The 19,927-nt window shown below is 38.4% G+C and overlaps 1 protein-coding gene across 4 annotated transcripts in view; it reads right to left on the bottom strand.

Annotated features, from left to right (window-relative positions):
• The window catches only part of fynb (FYN proto-oncogene, Src family tyrosine kinase b), an 86,334-nt gene extending 69,997 nt beyond the window's left edge, over positions 1 to 16,337 (bottom strand). For all 4 annotated transcript variants that reach the window (XM_077552297.1, XM_077552299.1, XM_077552300.1 and 1 more), the window contains exon 1: positions 16,182 to 16,337. The gene's annotated coding sequence lies outside the window, so the exon portion shown is untranslated. The remainder of the gene's footprint in view (positions 1 to 16,181) is intronic.
• Between the last annotated feature and the right edge of the window lie 3,590 nt (positions 16,338 to 19,927).

The following is a 19,927-nucleotide window of genomic DNA, read 5'->3' as shown; positions in this document are numbered from 1 at the left end:
AACTAATTTACATCTCCATCATTAGTGGATTATGTCGACAGCAGAATTATACAGTGGATGTGATATTTAGCAGAGGTTAACTGCATGGCCACTCCGCAACTGCCCTTTATTTACACCAGACGTGCTGTCTCGGCTGCCAAATGTCTCAGAGCCCATTAGCGCCTCATTTGACTTTAAGGCTCAGGTCTGCTAAACTAATTTAATCTGTCTCTGTGGCTTTGCTCATTGCTAACGTGAGGCAGGAATGAGACTGCACTTGTGAGAGCCTCAGTGCAAAAGCTTTGTTTTTTCACCAGCAAAAGAATATAGCAACAGAAATAGTTTGTTGTATATTAAAGGGGGTGAGGGTGAATATGTTAATATCTGCTATTGATGAAGAAACTGTGTCCGAACTACTTTATCTTTGAAATTGTTTTTTAAAATGAGAATAAAGTTGGAATATTATATTTCTTTTTTAATTTATACTAATAAAAAAAGACAGATAAAGACACACTTTTGTCTTATAACATTTCAAATAGTAATAGTCTAATGAAATACTTCAGTGTCAAGTAAAACCTTGAAAATTGATTTTCTCACTCTTGCACAGCAATTGTGGACTACTACTCAGGAAGAAAAAAAACTACTTTTAGATTTGCAGCTTTTTTTCAGGTTGGTGTCTAACGCTGTCCCTGAATACTTGTGCCGGCCTCAGTGTGAGTGAAACATGTGATTTGCATCTTCTTTACCAGCATAAAATTGCCATTTGGCCACCACTCACGTCGCTGTCTGCACTCTAACTTCCTCTCCATTGATCTCTCTTGCTAGCTAACGCGGTGATGGCGACAGCATCATAGAGGGGTGTGCTCCGAGTTTTGGGAGAGGACCCCAGGAGGGGGAAATGAACCCATTCATCAGCTCCCTGGCTAATAAAGCCTAATAGCGCTCTGGCTGCAAGGGAAAGTCAGTCAGCCACACAGAGTTGTCACATGACTGGCCGAGACACAACAGACTCTGTCATTCTGCTACTGTCGCTCAGCTACGGGGACAAATGGGTGGGCTAATTCACTGGCCGGAAAGACAGCAGCATCCATACAAAATGAGAACAACCACAGTGCACTGAGATGCCACTGAGGCAAAATGGGCAGCAAGTCAGGCACAACACATCACATTTAAAAACAACAAACATCTGTTCTCAAATGCAAGTATTTTTCAAAATGATTCAACTATCTGGTTTTTACGCCATGTAATGTTCAAGTTTACAGTAAAGCTGTAGCATACCCCTGCCAAAGTTGTCAAAATGATCCCCATTAAGACTTGCAAAAAAATGAATTCATCCAAATATAAAATAAAAAGACAAGAGACAAAAATGTTGGACAATGCAGCAAGGCCAGTAGTTGGCAAAGATGCCTTACCTTTTACTAATTATTTTAACATATGCTTCCTCTGTATGGGTATAGAAAATAAAACAAAAAAACACAACTACGCCCAACCTTTTTTGCTCCTGCGATTCACATTTTTACTTCTTTTTTTTTTTTTACTGACAAATGGTGATGTCCATGTTCTCCACATTTCAAGATGCAAACTACTCAAAATAGGAAATCCAGGCTGGAACACCAAAACTAAAAAAAATTCTGTGCAGATGCTAAATACAGAATACCAGCACACCTTTCCAGAAAAAGGTTACATTTGGTCTCGAAAACCCTAAAAAAATGTGTTGAATTACAAATTTGAAAGCTTTACTTTTAGACTTTACAGACTAGGTCAGAACTCTTTCATGACCTGAAGCTTTATAGACTAGTGTTGCCTTTCAGGGCTCTCTCATGGAGCTGTTCTGTTCTTATTAAGGCCAGCTGGCCCAAGACAGCTACCTACCTTAGCTAGTACCTAGCTAACTGTTTGACTGTTAACGCTATACGACACTACCATACCATTGCCTTGTATAGTTTAACCTAAAACCCACTAATTTATGGCTCATTTCAGGGCTAGTTTCTTTGGGTTGAGTAGGGAACTTGCCATTTTAATGATAGCTACATTTAACAAAGATTACAACTGCTGGCTACATCTTTTACAAGGATTTAGCACAACTCTGTACACTGCGGTGCTATTAAGTAGGAATTCTATCATCTGCCTGTGTTTTTAGTAGCTTAGCTGCCCTGCATTGTTCATGCTAGCTTACTAATTACATCAAGAGCGTTTAGCTTGCCTTCACACAAATTCTGGTGGATGTGATTTGATTGACAGCTGAGGGCAAGCCGCCCTCAGCAAGAGGCTGCTGCTGAGGAGTGGATTAAATAGACAATCATTCTCACTGAACATGAGGCTTTCTGGACCCTTTCTGTACTGTCTCCTACACTGCATGGGGCAAGATTTAGCAGATGATTGGATTGAAGATTTATTGTTATGTTAATAACATACTATGCAGAGTTGTAAGCAATATTTTCCTTAGAAAATTCAAGTAAATAATCGAGTTGTCACATGATATCAAATACAATAAAAAAATATATATATTAACTATAAATACAGAAAACAAAAAGATTTAACGTCTTTCTTTACCAAGACTAAAACAGTTCTGTTAATGGCTAAATATTTATATATATATATATATATATATTTAGGAAATATGAACACTATTTTACATATTTTACCTCTCCAATCTTGTTTCGATATTGCAATAAAACTAAGCAATTTGTCTAAGTAGCATTTTAACATTCGGAGTCAAGCCATCTCACCCCACTCCAGCGCCATGCAAGAGAGGCATAACTAGGAGTTATGCAGTATTTGGGTATGGGAAGTACTTCTTCCTGTGCCATCATATATGATCCGTAGCATTACATAAAAATGTACATCGTAAATGTAACTCTATAGAGGTAATATTGTTATTTTGACATTTGGTGAGTATTAGCTCTATTGCTACATTATTAATTATTATATAAATGTATTATTATATTTTATTATTATAACATTTTGTGTCGACACTTGACATATTTTTGTGGTTGACTTTTTTTCCCAGCATTATGTCCAAGCATTTCACTCTCCAAGCATGACTAATCAATTCACACTCAACCCAACGATTACATTGATATAAAGTTAGGCTATTCTTGGATCGATTGGTCATGCCTAGAGATGGATGGAGGAGTGATGTTGTGCCTTTTCTTTTTCTAGCTACTTCTATCATAAGTTAAGGTGGCCACAGGACTTTTAAATGGATGATAGAAATCTGTACCACACGTACATCTTTCACATTTAGCACGTCACCAATAAGTGGACATAGTGAAACGTTCAAAAGTGCAATCATCTTTCAAATGTTGATGGTGATGTTGTGACAAGTGCAATTCTTGTACAGAAGCAACTCATTCACTCCCAGCCATTTTCAATTCACTACAGCAACCCCCTTTGCTGCTGGCTGTTTTAGATTTTGACTGATTTTGCAAGGCCCACAGAATATTCTGTTCTATTGCTATAAACATGGAATGTACCAAAAGAAAGATTAGAGTATTTTCTTTCATTAGGAAAAAAACAATATTTCTATCTGTTTCTGTTTTATAGCAATAAGCATTACAATATATCTAAGTTTCATTATTCACAAATCTGCAACATGGCCCTGGTTGATCTCTTATACTCTGCTGCCTCCCGCTGGCCGTTTTTTTAATAACTACCATTGCTTCAAGCATTCTCTACAGTTCAGAGGCTGCATCAAAGCCTTCTGTATGCTCTAGCATAAAAAAAACACTTAAAAAAAACCGTCTAATTACATCTTTGGGATCATGGTAATATTTAAAATAAACGTATTTATACATTTTTGGGGAGCAAAGTAGTTAATGTTGCAGTTCACACCAGTTCATCCATGAAAAGAGAATTCAGAATCCAACCTTTTAATTGCCTATACATAAATCTATTATTTTACCAACAATGTAGCAGAAACGCCACCTCTATCATCTCATGATATGGATTTTAAAAAATATGGAAAAGAGTTTTCCATATGACTTCCAAATGTCTGATTGTTAACATTGTAAATAAAGCAAACAGGCAATCATCTATTTTGTCAGCATCCCACACTTTTGCATGAGCAATGCAGAGAAATGACACGGCAGATTCAAGTACAGTGCGAAGGGCATTGCAAAGGGCAGGCGGGAAGGCAACAGCAGAGTTGAAGAGATCGTGCACTGCAGTGGAAATTGCCTGTAATAGAAGCAGCTCTTATCATAGCGTGGCATTTGACAAGAAGTTAATATGTGAGATGAAGCTGGGAAAATACCTTAACGGCTTTATACAACCTCAGTGAGGACATCAGTTGTACGCATGAAGCCACATCTGCAGCAACATGCATCAGTGTTAAAATTCATGGTAGCTTCTTTGCAATGCAGATTTATTATGCTCATGAATACAAGGGGGCTTTGTGGACTAAAATATATGGCCTTTGTCCCACCACATGACATTAGAAAAAGTTGGACATTTCACAACAAGTTAATTATGTTTGAAAGCATGCAACCATTTACATATACGTATACAGAAAGCACTTTTGTTTCCCCCTCCAAATACAAATGGCCACCAGTCTGCAATAGAACTACCGTACACCCACTTGATTGTTACTTGTGTGTGGCAGGCACAGACTGCACATGTACTGAAGACACTGTGATGAGGCACTCATATTTGCTATGATTGTGCAATTAGGAAAGGACTGATTTCAACCATTCCACTGTGGGATTTTTTGTAGAATTATGTATAAATAAATAACTAAAGAAATTGACATGGAAAAAAATATGCCCCTAATGTTTTGTTTCATATCCTTTTGAGGTAATCAAACGATGTCTGTAACTCGTATTTTGGCTCATTCCTCAAGTGAAAACTGCTCCTACTTTCTCAGACTTGGTTGAATGTATAAACTCCCTCCAAGACGTGATGTTTTACGTTTAGCCATGTATTTGAGGTCATTTACTCTGTTGGAGGATCCATCACCTGCAAATAATCTTTCGGACATTCCACTCAAAATGTTTTGACAGTCTTGAAATTTCATCGTACATTGCACAGAATCAAGACACTCGGTTATTTCAGTTGTGTTTTTTTACAGAAGGGTGTAAACATTTGTGTCCACAATTTGCCATGAATAATGGATAATAATGATCATATTTGCCCTTTGTTAGTTTTGTTCTGTAAATTACAGTTCTACAATTAATAGGGATGTTCAATACCACTTTTTATTAAACCAATTCTTGTGTCGTCACTGATACCAATATCCAGTACCGATACCACTAGTATTTTTGCTACCTAAAATTTCCCCCAAATAACAATGACAATTTTAAAGAAAGACCTATATATCCCTAAATATCCCAATAGTGTAACATTCCCCTTCCCCTTAAAATTACATGAAATTAATAACAAATTCTTCAAAGTTCTCATTTCTAGTTCCGGATAGTAAAACGACTGCAAGAGGGCACCGTCGCAAGTACGGATACTTTGAAATAAGGCCGGTAATATTGGCTGGTATAGGTACTTGCCCACCCCTAACAATTAGTTAATACCTTTTTTGCTTGATGGATATAAAGATAAGTTATTATTTCAGTGAAGGAAATGAAAGATTCTTATCACAAAACGATGGAAGCCTTTTCTGTATTTTGGAGATTTGTATGATGCTTCTTTTCTCAAAACCACAAGATGAATATGAATTCAATTGAGGTTTTTTCTGAGAGAGCTCAGTATTGTTCATTCGGTAATTTTAACGATTTGACATGTCATCATCATTGCTCTCTCTTTTTTTAAATTTAATTATTTTTAATTTTTCATGTGCGTGAGTATGTGCGTGTGTATGTGTTGTGCATGTGTGCGTGCGTGTGAGTGTGTACTCATTAGTTCACCTAAAACCTATTAAAAATCCCATACCGTTCACCTAAACTGAATACTTCAGAATCCAGCTAGAGTCGTGAGGTTGTCAGGACACCCGAGGAAGGATCAAAGAAAAGAAAGGAAAGTCAAATCCAACCAGACATTACCTATTACCCACCGGGTTACCAACCAGAGTCTTTCACCAACCCCAGAAACATCTAAATTCCAACAAATTAGGGAGACCTCAAGAGACCAAAGGAGAAACTGAGGAAAGGAAGGAAGGATGGATGAAGCAGAGTGAGAGCCACAGACATCAGCCTCCACCGATTCAACGACCAGAGGAAGAAGCAGATTGTGTTTGAATTTCGATAGATGCTGGTGTGGTGGATCTGGCATGCATGAAAACCTCCACCAAAGAGGGGAGCCGTCGACCCCGGCCAGGACAGAGCAAGCACAATCCCCCAGGGCCCCCCACCGGCCGGAGAGCAAACCCAGGAGCCAGGAGCGCCCCCCACCCCAACACGACCCGCGCCCCCAACCCAACGCAGCAGGACGCAGCACGGCAGCCCCGCCAGGCATACCCACCGTCCCACAGCCCCGCAAACACAAGTTTGGAGATAAAGGTATCTTACAGTCCAAGATAGCGGAAAGTTTTTCTAAGACTTTAGTCCAGAAATACATAACCGGAGTGCATAACTATAAAGCATGAAAATAAGTGTCTGTAGTGTTTTGTAAACACTGGAGACAAATGTCGGAGTCTGAGAATCCCATTTTCTTCATCATATATTGAGTAATATATATAAATATTTTTATATTGGATAAGTTGTAAATTTGTATGTTTTGCCATTTTAAATACGTTTTCACAAACTTGAATCCAAAAATCAGATTCCGGAGCAATAGACAAGTCTGTCTCCCATTTTGAGATGGGTAAAGACATTTTATCAGTATACGAAAATAACTTTTATGTTTTTGAGAGTTTTTTTGTTGTTGTCGGAGAAATATTGGTAATATCTTTAGCTAAAACAGGCGGTTGGAGCGTACCCCGAAGTGTTGGAATTTGTTTCGTTACCATACTTGTAACTTGCAGATAATGTAAAAAATTTCATTTTTTATTTTGTATTTTTGAAGCAAGGATGTATATGATATAAACATATTATCTGAGAAAAGATGGTGAAGATGTGTAATTCCTTTCTGCTCCCACACACCTAAACAAAACGATTGGTTGTTAAGTTGAAAGTCGGGGTTATGCCATAGGAGAGAAAGCCCGCAGGGCTCCACTTGGGCTTTTGTAATTTCTAGTGCCTTCCACCGGGCAGTCAGGGTGGCGGAAATCATTGTTTCTTTTTTAAACAATTGTGTCGCTTAATCGATGTTGTAATAAAGAGTAAATCTAGAAGTCTGAGGTTATTACAATCCTTCTGTTGTAGTTCCAGCCAACAGTTAGTATCTCTGTTGGGTTGTGCCCATAGAATGATATATTGTAGCTGGTTAGCTATATAGTAGTACATACAATTTGGTGCCTCTAGACCACCTTTGGATTTACTTTTCTGAAGACTAGATAGACTATTATTTGCTTTTTTTTTATTCCAGTAAAATTTTGTAACGACTGAGTCCAACAACTGGAACCAGTTAGCCGTAGGTTTAAATGGAATCATTGAGAAAAAATAGTTTATTTTGGGTAAAACTTTCATTTTGATGGTGGCTATTCGTCCTATTAAAGAAATAGGAAGATTATTCCAGCGCTCCAAGTCACTATAAATGCTATCCATTTGAGTTTAAATAAAAACGTCAAATTATTTTGTGTTAAAATATTGAACTTTTTGAAATGTTATTCTTTTATTTTTTGTCAAATCTATCATATGGCACGCTATCATGGTATGCTAACTAGGGCTGCCAAGATTAGTCAACTAGTCAACGTGAACGATCAAAATGATCAAGAATCAATTTAATAGCCGAGTCGAGTCATTTATTTATGTATTTATTTGAGACTTCGTTTTTCTCTCAAAAGTGCCTACTGAAATTGGTGACTCGTCGCCTCACAAAATAACCGCTTGTGGAAGCCCTAATGCTAACAATGTACAGTAACTACAGCTAGAAGCCGAGAAGTATTTGGATTTTTGGGCATTGGGATAGTGACAGTTTTTCTGATTTTTCCTTTACAGTATAGCCCAACCCACGCCAATGGATGTGGAATAAAACAATCAACATGGGATTGAAGTGTAGACTTCTATCATTAATTTTCGCAACACCAGTTTGGAATTAGCGTAGAGATCTTGCCACTGTCTTGATGAATCCAATCACAACTTGGTTGTTTTATTTTAAATCAATTGTATGAAGGAGAGAGAAAATATTCCATTAATATATATGGCTGCACCAAAAGTATTTCTACTTTAACCTTACTTTTAAAGCTGCTCAATGTAGAAATTTGTCCAAAAATTATCTTAACAATAGCCTTTTTATTTTGTTAATTATGACTCAAACGTCTTCTAATTAGCAGATTAACGCTTAAACTCTTCACAATGGGTACTCCTGCAAGCCTCTGGCCACTAGTTTTCAGACTGGATTCGGGTTCGAATTTCCCACCCTGTGTCTGCGGATGTGAGGTCATGCACGCATTGTGGATGTGAAACAGGGAGCATGCGGTTTCATTTTTCTGCCACGCATGACAGAAGCGATTCAAAATTTGATTTTCTGCATTGAGCAGCTTTAAAGTGGAAGTCAACCTTAAACATTTCTTGACAATAATGTTATATGTGACCTCACTAGTCGAAACATGACGTCAACCCCCCAAAAATTCATGACAGCCGCCCCACTACTCGAAATATGGTATTCTTATTAATATTACATTTGTGGAATATGAGTTAAGCAGCAAAATCCTGCCGTTTTTATCCATCTCAGGTGGCGGCCATTTTGCCACTTGCTGTCGACTGTAGATGACATCAATGTTGCTCAGGGCTCAGGCAACGACCAATCACAGCTCATCTGTTTCCTGAAGCTGAGCTGTGATTGGTTGTTACCTGAGACCTGAGCAACATTGGGGTTATCTTTACTCGACAGCAAGTGGCAAAATGGCCGCCCCCTGATATTGATAAAAACAGTTGGATTTTGCTGCTTAACTCATATTCCACTAACGCAACATAAAACAGAATACCATATTTAGACCAGTGGGCCTTCATAGAACGTATTATTGTCACAAAAAAAAGGGGTTTGACTTCTAATTTAAGCCTGATCCTTAACATTAATGTGTGTTGGGAGCCCAAGACATCTATCATCACTCCAGACACTCCTCAGTGTTCTCAGAAATGTTTAATTAGGGTTGCTGGAGTCTGTTATTGTTTTAGATCTTCTTCAGTAGCCATGAATTGACTAATAACTGCAATTTTTAGGTAAATGGCAGATGTTTTGATGTAGGGAAGGAGCGTATTTGTGCTTGCCAATATTACATGCTGTATGTGCCAAATGCACTAATAGACAAGTGTCATTCTGGTACTTGGTGATTACCCGGTATGTACAGCCTCCATTAGTGAAAATACAATCTATGAATTGAATAGTACTGTAGCGCAACCACCACGCTCCACCCCTGGTTATCATGGTAGCGAAATCCAGATTTAACATTGGTGAGCACTGAGCAGTAGATCCTTTGCATTAGGCATGTAAACAAAATGTATAACAAAACTCAGCCAGATAAATTGTACTATAATTCGTATCCTTGGGGTATTTTGATGAAAGCAGGTCACAGTTATTGAGACACTTGGGAAAAGCACTTTGAAAAGAAAAAATTGGGAGTTTAATACACGTAACTGCCTCCCAAACAAATAGCACATCATACCACGGCTCTGCACAACTGCTCCACACACCCGCCTGTGGTTAAAACCTGTTATAAGAACCCCCAATTCCCAACCTCTGCTTCAGCTGCAGTATAAACTTTCCATCTTGGAGGTGGTTAGAAGCATTAAAGATTTCGATTTATTCAGTGTTCAGAATTTAAATAGACCAGTGCACATCAGCGCACTATTGAACCCCTGACTAGGTGCTAAAAGGACTTAAGAGCAGACTGGAATTGAAAGATTAAAAAAGAAAATGATCTAGATTAAAAATGGAAAACCTCGACCAGGATATATGAGAGAAAGCCACAGCGCCATGCCTGCGCTCCAGATGTAAATGAGCAACTGTGATTCTTTTCTGAGGAAATTAAACCACAACTTGGTTTCAACCACCAATAACAGACTTTGCAGATTTAACGGCAGCACGCATAACGGGAGCGCGCTGGCAAGTGGAAGCAGTGGCTTGATCAAGGATTGCAGCCAGGTGACGCGATCTGCGTGATATGATCTGCCTGATCCGCTGCTGCCTCGGAGCCTTGACAAACAATTCTCGCTAATTGAATTCCTGTGAAGACGCAGTCCAAGATGGGCATCTACAAGGGCTGTCAAGCTACCAACCATGGAACTGTATCACTTTCAACCTTCATTTCCTCACTAGATGCGAAAACATCCACTGTGTGGTGTCAAAGCCTCTAAAAAACACTCATCTTTTATCACGTCCATGCTGAGTGTCAATAGACTCCCACTGATGGCATCGTGAAATAAAAAGTAAGCTCCTCAATTTCAATAGTGAAATTATATTCAAATAGAAGTTCAGATGAAGCTTCACAAGGAAAGTTATCACCTCAAACTCTTTATGTTCGGCTTTCTAAACTAGAACTAGTCATCTGCAAGGATTGTATTTTTTTTATTTGACTTCAGTCAAAACAAGGAATTCTACAAGAAAATGACAGAGATTTTTGTGAACGGGGTGGAACATGGACTTCATTTACATAAATAATATTCTATTTTATAATAATATTAATAACTAGGGGTGTGCCCAAAAAATCGATTCTCCTTTAGTACTATTCAGAATCGATTTTAAATGTCCCAAAATCGATTTTATTTAAATTATTTTATACTGTCTTGCCTTTCTCTGTGTGTGTTTTTTTTTTGGAGCGCTTTTTCATGTTTTACCCGGTTTGGCCACTTAGAGGCAGTGTGGTTCCACACGGTCTAATACACTGTTAAGTTGTAGCCACATTAGAGAGTAGAAAGATTAGGTTAGGTAGGTTTATTCCAATAAAAGTTTTTTTTAAACGTGGAGCCGTTCTTAAAAATAAAAAGTGCCGCGAGTAGCGCGCTAATTAGCATTAGCGAGTCAGACTGGAGTAGATCATTACAATTCCTTGCACATCTATAGATTGAAGCAAAAATCATTGTCAATCAAATCATTTTGAATCAAAAAATCGCTCTTAATCGAAAATCGATTCTGAATCCAATCACAGACCCAAAAATCTGAATTTAATCGAATCGTGAGACATTCAAAGATTCCCACCCCTAATAATAACATTAAAAACAATACTCAAAAACTTATTTTTTGTATAATTATAATGGTTTTGTCTATTGAAATGAAGAAGTTAACAAATGGGATGTGCAGTGCAAATATACTCACGCCACTTCCTCACCACTAAATAAGCATAGTTATTTTTTTGGGCCAAATAATAATTAGAAGCTATTTATTTTGGGGTATCTCACCCACCACCATGAAGCTCACCGTATGTCACTAAAATTACATCAATTGATCAACTAAATCAAAGAACAACAATTGTAGCTTGTTTGGAAGTGGGGATTTTTTTAAACAGAATTCATAGAATTTGAAAGTTGAGCCAAAAAGAGCAATGATGTCATGGTTATCTTATCAACGCAAGATCAAAGCAAGAACAGAATGTCAGACTGCATTGATTTAGATCCCAATGCTGCTCGCAGGCCCTTGGAGATAATTACTCAATTCATTTCACACATAAAATTAATATCACATCTGTAGCTCTACACTCACACGTCAGCATACGTCCCTGCTAAACTGTTATCTGTGCATTTCACTGATAATATTGTATATCACAATTAGGGCCCGAACAATATGCTTTTTTTGCGGCCGATGCCAATACCGATTTTTGGAGAGAGAAGAATACCGATTACCGAATAATCTGTTGATTATTTGAAAATATATATAATGCATAGAATTACCCCCCTAGCCAATTCCTTTTCAATGGGTGTCACTTACACACAAACTTTTGCTTTTAAGGTTTTCTGCTTTGTATGACAAGTCCATAGTATGAACTTATCAAAAAATTAATGAAGTATACATGTATAGATGTATGTGTCAATAATAAAACCATTCTTACAAAATTACAACTGCTGTAAAGTATCAACCTTTTCTTTTATACATTTTTATCTTGTGTTATTTTCACAAGTCTTGGGACTTACTGGGCTAACCTGGGATTGTATTTCGTGCCACGTCATGTGGGAATGTGTGTTAAGACAAAAAGAAAATCCTTGGCTGTTTGCATCATTGAATTTTGAGAAAAGAAAGTGTTTGAATCCTTGACATATCAACTTTCAATGTAACTTGAAAGGACAATGACAAAATAAAACAATAAGAAAGTGAAACTAGAAAAATTCCCGCGGAAATAAGAATAGAATAAACTAAAATAATAGCAACTGAAAAAAACTGAACAAATACTGACTGTTCCTGTGCGTTGTGGCCTCTTAGAGGCAGTGTGGTGCCGTGCATCCATGGCGTACACACTTAAAGTGAGTACAGAAGAAAGTTGCGATTGAATTCTAATAAAATAACTTGTTTTTCACACATTGGGAAGAATTTGTGCCTTTGCGTAGTGTTATCTCATCTGTGGGTATGTATAACTTCCAGTTAGCATTTGAATGGGATCCTCCCTTTGCTTTTAGCATTAGCGCTAGGCTAGCGATGTTTTAAAAACAAAGTGTGTTTTGTATTTAAATATACAGTGGGTGTAATACTTAACGTTGTGTGTTTAGTTTTACAGTTAACTCCAACTGCGGTGTCATTAAACAGTTTAAACGACACTTAGGGACAACAGAATAACATACGCTACACACTTGCTAGTTGCTAATGCTACACAAGCAAAAATGGTGCATTCAGGGTACTTTCACAGCGTCAGAAACTTTGTTTTTCTTCGGTAACTGCAATAATCGACCATTTGGCCCTTTTGGCCGATTGTTTTGGCCGATGTTTGAAGGCCAATAATCGATTAATCGGTCGGGCCCTACTCACGATTGGCCACTAACTACAGGGGAGCTGGGTTTACAATAGTCCCATATAGCCTAGGTGTAAAACAAGGCAGAGAAATCCGAGAACCGCAATTCCAAAAAATGGTTGAGGATTTTTTTTTCTGCCTCGGGTACCTGTTAATTTGGTGTCCATGGTTGGGAAGACAGTCAAGCTAGTTGTGAGTAGGCCAACATCAAAATAAAATCTTCCTAAATACAGTAATACGTTAACATTTGTGCCATGCTGTGCTTATATATATTTTTTTACTTTTTATTTATTTGTACTATTTTTTTATTATTATGTGTTTCGTTTGTGGGCATTGTGGCAGAGTGTGGTGGTGTGATAGCTGACTTGTCTCATCTTCTTGAGTGTGGAAGTTGGATAGTTTAAATTGCCATCATCCTGAAATCATGTCCAATTGTTAATTAAGGACATACAAAAAAATAATACACTGACATTGTGAAATGTGGCACCTGTTCCAAGTGGTAGTGGCTAGTGGCTAGTGGCTAGCAGCTAGCCACTAAGTGCCCCATACAGGCTGGCAAGATCTGTCGGACTTCTTTTTAAAGGCACTTTTATAGGCAAAGATGACTCGGCACACTTGCAGTTGCAGTTTATGCTGATCGTTTTTTAACAGACCAGACTGCTGTTTTATATTATAATATATTATAATATTATTAGATATCTGAATAGCAAAATATTCGATATCTGCAACCCTCATCCCAATAAGTACCAAGTTTTGTGGTTAAAAATGGCGTGAGTAAGAATACATTGCATGCAGCACAAGAAGGCATGTTCTGTTACTGCTGTACTAAATGCTTTTCATACAAATAGTGGCTGTATTTAAGATTACAAAAGGAGTATGTACAATAAACTACTTTGTTAAGTGGCGTATCAAAGTCGTCAAATGGCACAAGGCACGCTCCGTTCCCACCATACTTCTGTACCCCATTTGATTGTTTCAAATTTATTTACTGTAATTCTGACTTTGCTACTGTGTTAGCAGTCGGTTAGTGATAGACCACACCACAGAACGTTACAAAATTTGGGTTCTGTCGCTACTGTAAGAAAAATAAACCGAAGACCCCCTGTATAAGTAAATAAACAGTAAGAGAGAAAAGAGACTGAGTTGATCTATTTAGTGAAGGAATAACACAAGGGGCAACATTGTTGCGATATAACTCTGACCTCTGGAAGATGCTGCAGGACGCAGACACACGAGTTTAGACCATCTGACCTAACAATGTGATGACATAAAACGCTGAACCATTGGGTCTTTTCCACTGTTGTCTAATATTTTAGACTTTACTCAACTGAAATCAGATGGCCATAAAGCCCAGAATAGAACAGATTCCAAATGTATTTAGTAAAATGTTATTTTACTTTATGACATTTACAGTGTTCTATGAGTAGTAATGCTTTGTATTGGCATTTTCTTAATCAATCAAAAGCTTTCTGGGAAAACACATTTTCCTTTGACATGTAAAAAAAAAAAGAAAAAAAAAAGAAGATCATTTTCATTTAGAAAGTTTCATTCTTAAGAGTGCAAAGACTTTCTAATGTTGTTTTCCCCCCTTACTGTTCTTGGAAGTTGTTCAAAAATCTAAATTAAGTTCTCAATGAAATTACAGTAATTTTCTATCATCAATATTTTGGGATGGACATTTTTACTTAACTGAATAAATAAATAACATTAAAATTTCACGGTGCAATTTCCGAAAAAATATATCCTCATTTTCAATTTGTTACGCTCTCATGTCAACCATTTCCTGATAGGATTAGGACATTTTTGGAGAAATTTGAATTACATGGATTAGTTGTTACATAATAAAGTTAAAGAAAGTTGAGGATTACAGCTTTAACAGAGTTGCTGGCAGTTTTCTGCACTTGAGGCCAAATGATTTGAAAGCTCATGAAGCTAAGATGAAGACGCTTTTCCAACTGCACGTTTCAGTTCAGGCCAGGACAATGAGCACAGATAGTTGGATGACAACTGGTTTGTAGACCCCTTAAAACACAGTGATTGGCTTGATAGTGACTGTCTGATCAATCATCTAAACAAACAAGCACATATGACGTATGTACTACAGTATGTGAACTTTTCACCAAGTGAGATTGTTCTTTACAATAATGATAATTTATCCCCTGCCTAGTTTCTAGTCTTCATTGATAACATCTAAAGACACACACATGCTGGGAGGTTACATGTTTTTAACATGCGAAACGTTAAAACCAGGATAGGCATAAGACAACCACATGGCAATGAATGAGTTATTAAAAGGCTGATGCAAGGAGAACAAACTGAAGTTAGCCAACAAAAGGTGAATAAAGTACAAAATTAATTCAATGTGCTTCTTGAATAGAGGAAGAATAAAGGGGAGAGAAGAGGATGGATGTTGCCGGACACCTTTTTATTTTATTTTATTCAAAACTATTATTTTCATTGGCATTCAAATCAATTGCTTCAAGGCACAATTACAATCAACAGAACCCTGAAAAACAATAAGTGAACTGATTATAATGCCCTGAAAAACAATAAGTGGACTGATTATCATGCCCATCCCTACTGAAGACAGTGCTTCTTACCACTTTTCTGACACTTTCACCCTTAACAATTAAATATGCAAAGACAGTTGTTCCCAACCATCCACTAGAAAACAGAAGACCCCCCCCCCCCAAACAAACCGTATAAGACATTCACTTTCATCAAAACTTAACCTCGTTTTCTTGTCTTTCCTAGATACAGAAGAAGTGAAAAGCATCCCTCAACAGTGCGTTGTCTGCGAGGTTGTGTCCTTCATATGACTCCACTAGGCATCAATAGGGGATGCTGATGATGCTGAAGAAGGTTTTTGAAGGTGGGAGGCATGGTAAACAACGGAGCCGGGCGTAAAATAAATAAATAAATAAGTCTAAAAGCAAAACACGTTACGGACCTGATCGTAAAAAAAACTAAATGGTCATTTGGGGCAAATATCACTGTTTTATCTAGACAACTAATTAACTTCGTTTGCGGTAGGTTCATCCCACTTTCAACGAACAAACCTAAACTGGTGTATATTTATTTGTCACTCAACACACATGGTGCATCACATTTAAACGAACCTCAGCAAAACATCATTATAGTAAAGTAAGGGCTAGGCGAGAGGTATATCTATCGTAATGAACACAAAATAAATAAAAACTAGACAGTTGCAGTAATTCATTGGCTAATGCATTCACTGGAGTAACCGACCACGAGGCGAAATAAATTAAATGATAAATCTTACCCGTTTAAAGTGCACTTAATAATCCGTAGCACTATTATTCCATTGGCGTTCTGATGGAATTACAGAAGTGCAATAAAGGCTGCTGCTGTTGTGTCCATCAAATCGCAGCTCTTCTGGTCGTCGCCACTGTGTGTGATGGCGTTAGCTCTGCAGGGCCACAATGTAACTACTGCTGCCTTCACGAACTGTGGGATTTATTATATTTGACGCAGAAATGTAATAACATATGGGTTCATGAACGCTACATGATATAATGTGTGCTACATTTATATATTTGTTAATTTTTACGGTTTTGAATAATTTCTAATTGTATTTTTATAGTTATCAGAACGACAGTATAAAACAAGGTTTACATCAAACACATAGTGCTGTGAATGCTTTGACCATGAGCTAAATCATGCCAAAATTCGTTGTGAAATAGCATAGAAGCGTTAATAATGATAATTTCTTCACGTTCAAGTTTTCTGATGGTATTAATTGTTTTTAATTAAACTCGGTGTCTGATGAATTTATATTTTAAATCCAAGACTTCGTATTTTACAGAGTACCCGAATGTGCCATTTTTGTTGATTGACAGTACGATTGGCGTATCAGACTGCGCCAGCCAGCCTCCACGTGGAAAAACGAAGTCAAGCCGATTGTGCATTACTGAAAGACACGGTTATGTTGGCAACCTTAAAAAAAAAAAAGCTTATCAAAAACACAAGGATTTCAATGCTTCGAATTTTAAATAATGCTCACTCTGCTGTCACGTAACCAGTACACTTGCAGAGAATAGAAACTGTCTCAGTATCTGACCGCAGTAATGAGGCGTGAGTGACACTTTTTTCATTCATAAATATGGTGCACTCGTAAATTGAATCTGACACCCAACTCTATTATGACTGCGAGTGTTTCGAGAGGCAGAGTGGGCTTAGTTTAAATTTGTTTTTGGTCAAATCATTCAGATCCCCACTCATCTCACCATTACTGCAAAAAAAAGTCCGTGGCTAAAGGAGGACACCTGCTGGCTATTAAATATCATTGCAGGCGACTTTTATACAATATTATTGAGGTTATTGCGGTATGTAGTATAGTGTATTATTTATACCTTAAGCAGAAAATATACGATACCTTTAAAATATACAGTTAATAAAATACTGTGAAAATGTGTCATATGAAAATCAGACTGAAAGTGTTGTGAATGTGATGTTGCCTTCTTGCCTTGGAGGTAGGAAATCATTTTTATTTAAATGTACAGTACACATTGTGCACATCTTCTAGTTGACCTTCTCCAGGGTTTACCTCCATGTTTTGACTACATGGGACAGCTGGCTGGGAAGCTAAGTGTGGGCAAATAAAGGTGCTCCAGGCAAACATGAATCCAGTCTGTGTGGGAAAAAATGAGGGTAGAAAACATTCAACACCAGTGGTCTTCAACACTAAACCAGACCCTTCAGTCCCTTTCCCTGCAAGAGGTAGGCCACGCTGTTCACGCCCGGCCTGCCTCTCAGCCTTGGCCAGCTTGTCAAATCAAGCAGTGAGGATCAGTAGGACACGGTCCTGTTCATAAACTACAGGTGCCAGGAAACTAAAAAATTAAATTATGGTGGTAGAAAAGTAATTCCCTTGTGTATACGAGTTTTTCATACCACCTCACAAGATTTAATTAATTCATTCAAACCATTTGAGGTTTACCTCAACCTCTCCGTGGGTTTTGCCACTCGCAAGAACGTACATATTTGCTGTGACCACGTGATACATAAATTGTCATTTTAGAAAGTATCCAGTACAAACAGAGGAAGGTGGACATACTGTGTGTGTTCAGGAGACCAGGTGGAAAGGGAGCAAAACTAGAAGTTTAGGAGCAGGGTTCAAGTTATTCTATCATGGTGTAGATAGGAAGAGAAATGGAGTAGGAGTTATCCTGAAGGGGGAGTTTGTTAGATATGTCCTGGAGGTCAAAAGAATGTCAGATAGAGTGATGAGCCTAAAGCTAGGAATCGAAGGTGTGATGATCAATGTTGTTAGTGGGTATGCCCCACAGGTAGGATGTGAGCTGAGGAGAAGGAAAACTTTTGGTTGGACCTTGATAAAATGATGCAGAGCATCCCTAGAAGTGAGAGAGTTGTCACTGGTGCAGACTTCAATGGACATGTTGGTGCAGGAAACAGAGGTGATGAGGTGGTGATGGGCAAGTTTGGTATCCAGGTGAAGAACGCAGAAGGACAGATGGTGGTTGACTTTGCAAAAAGAATGGAAATGGCTGTCGTGAATACTTTCTTCCAGAAGAGGCAGGAACATAGAGTGACCTACAAGAGTGGAGGTAGGAGTACACAGGTAGACTACATCTTGTGTGGATGGTGTAATCTGAAGGAGATCAGTGACTGCAAAGTAGAGGTAGGTGAGAGTGTAGCCAGACAGCATAGGATGGTAGTGTGTAGGATGACTCAGGTTGTGAGGAAGACAAAGACGGCAAAAGCAGAGCAGAGGACGAAATGGTGGAAGCTGAAAAAGGAAGAGTGTTGTGAGACTTTCAGGAAGGAGTTGAGACCAGCTCTGGACGGTCAGGGGGTGCTTCCAGATGACTGGACAACTACAGCAAATGTGATCAGGGAGACAGGTAGGGTAGTCATTGGTGTGTCATCTGAAAGGAAAGGAGATAAGGAGACTTGGTGAAATGAGGAGGTGCAGAAGTGGATCCAGAGAAAGAGGTTAGCTAAGAAGAAGTGGGACACTGAGAGGACTGAAGAAAGTAAACAGGAGGACGGGGAAATGCAGCGTAGGGTGAAAGTAGAAGTGGCAAAGGCCAAACAAGGGGCTTACAATGACTTGTATGCTTGGTTGGACAGTACGGAGGGAGTGACTGATCTATACAGGTTAACAAGGCAAAAAGACAGAGATGGAAAGGACGTGCAACACGTTAGGGTAATAAAGGATAGGGATGGAAGTGTTTTGACACTTGACAGATGCCAGTAGTGTGATGGGAAGATGGAAAGAGTACTTTGAAGAGTTGATGAATAAGGGAAATGAGAGAGAACAAAGAGTAGAAGAGGTGACTGTTGTGGACCAGGAAGTAGCAAAGATTAGTAAGGATGAAGTGAGAAGGGCATTGAAGAGGATACAGTGTGGAAAGGCACTTGGTCCTGATGATATGCCTGTGGAGGTATGGAAGTGTCTAGGAGAGGTAGCAGTAGAATTTCTGACTGGGTTGTTCAACAGGATCTTAGATAGTGAGAAGATACCTGAGGAATGGAGGAGAAGTGTGCTGGTGCCCATTTTTAAGAACAAGGGAGATGTGCAACTACAGAGGAACTACTTGTGGCAACTACAGAGGAATAAAGCTAATGAGCCACACAATGAAGCTATGGGAAAGAGTAGTTGAAGCTAGACTGAACATTTGTGAGCAGCAGTATGGTTTCATGCCCAAAAAAAGAAGAAGAAGAGTACTACATATGCAGAATTTGCTTTGAGGATGTTGATAGAGAAGTACAGAGAAGGTCAGAAGGAGCTGTATTGTGTCTTTGTAGATCTGGAGAAAGCTTACGACAGGAGAGGAACTGTTGTTTTGTATGAGGAAGTCCGGAGTAGCAGAGAAGTGTGTTCAAGTGGTGCAGGACATGTATGAGTAGTGTAAGACAGTGGTGAGGTGTGACGTAGGTGTTCAAAGTGGAGGTGGGACTACATCAGGGATCAGCTCTGAGCCCCTTCTTGTTTGCTATGGTAATGGACAGGATGACAGATGAGGTTAGACAGGAATCTCCATG

Source organism: Vanacampus margaritifer, chromosome 19 (genome assembly GCF_051991255.1).
Source record: "Vanacampus margaritifer isolate UIUO_Vmar chromosome 19, RoL_Vmar_1.0, whole genome shotgun sequence".
NCBI lineage: Eukaryota > Metazoa > Chordata > Actinopteri > Syngnathiformes > Syngnathidae > Vanacampus > Vanacampus margaritifer.
The sequence above is the reverse complement of the archived record's forward strand: the minus strand, read 5'-3'. Positions and strand labels throughout refer to the sequence as shown.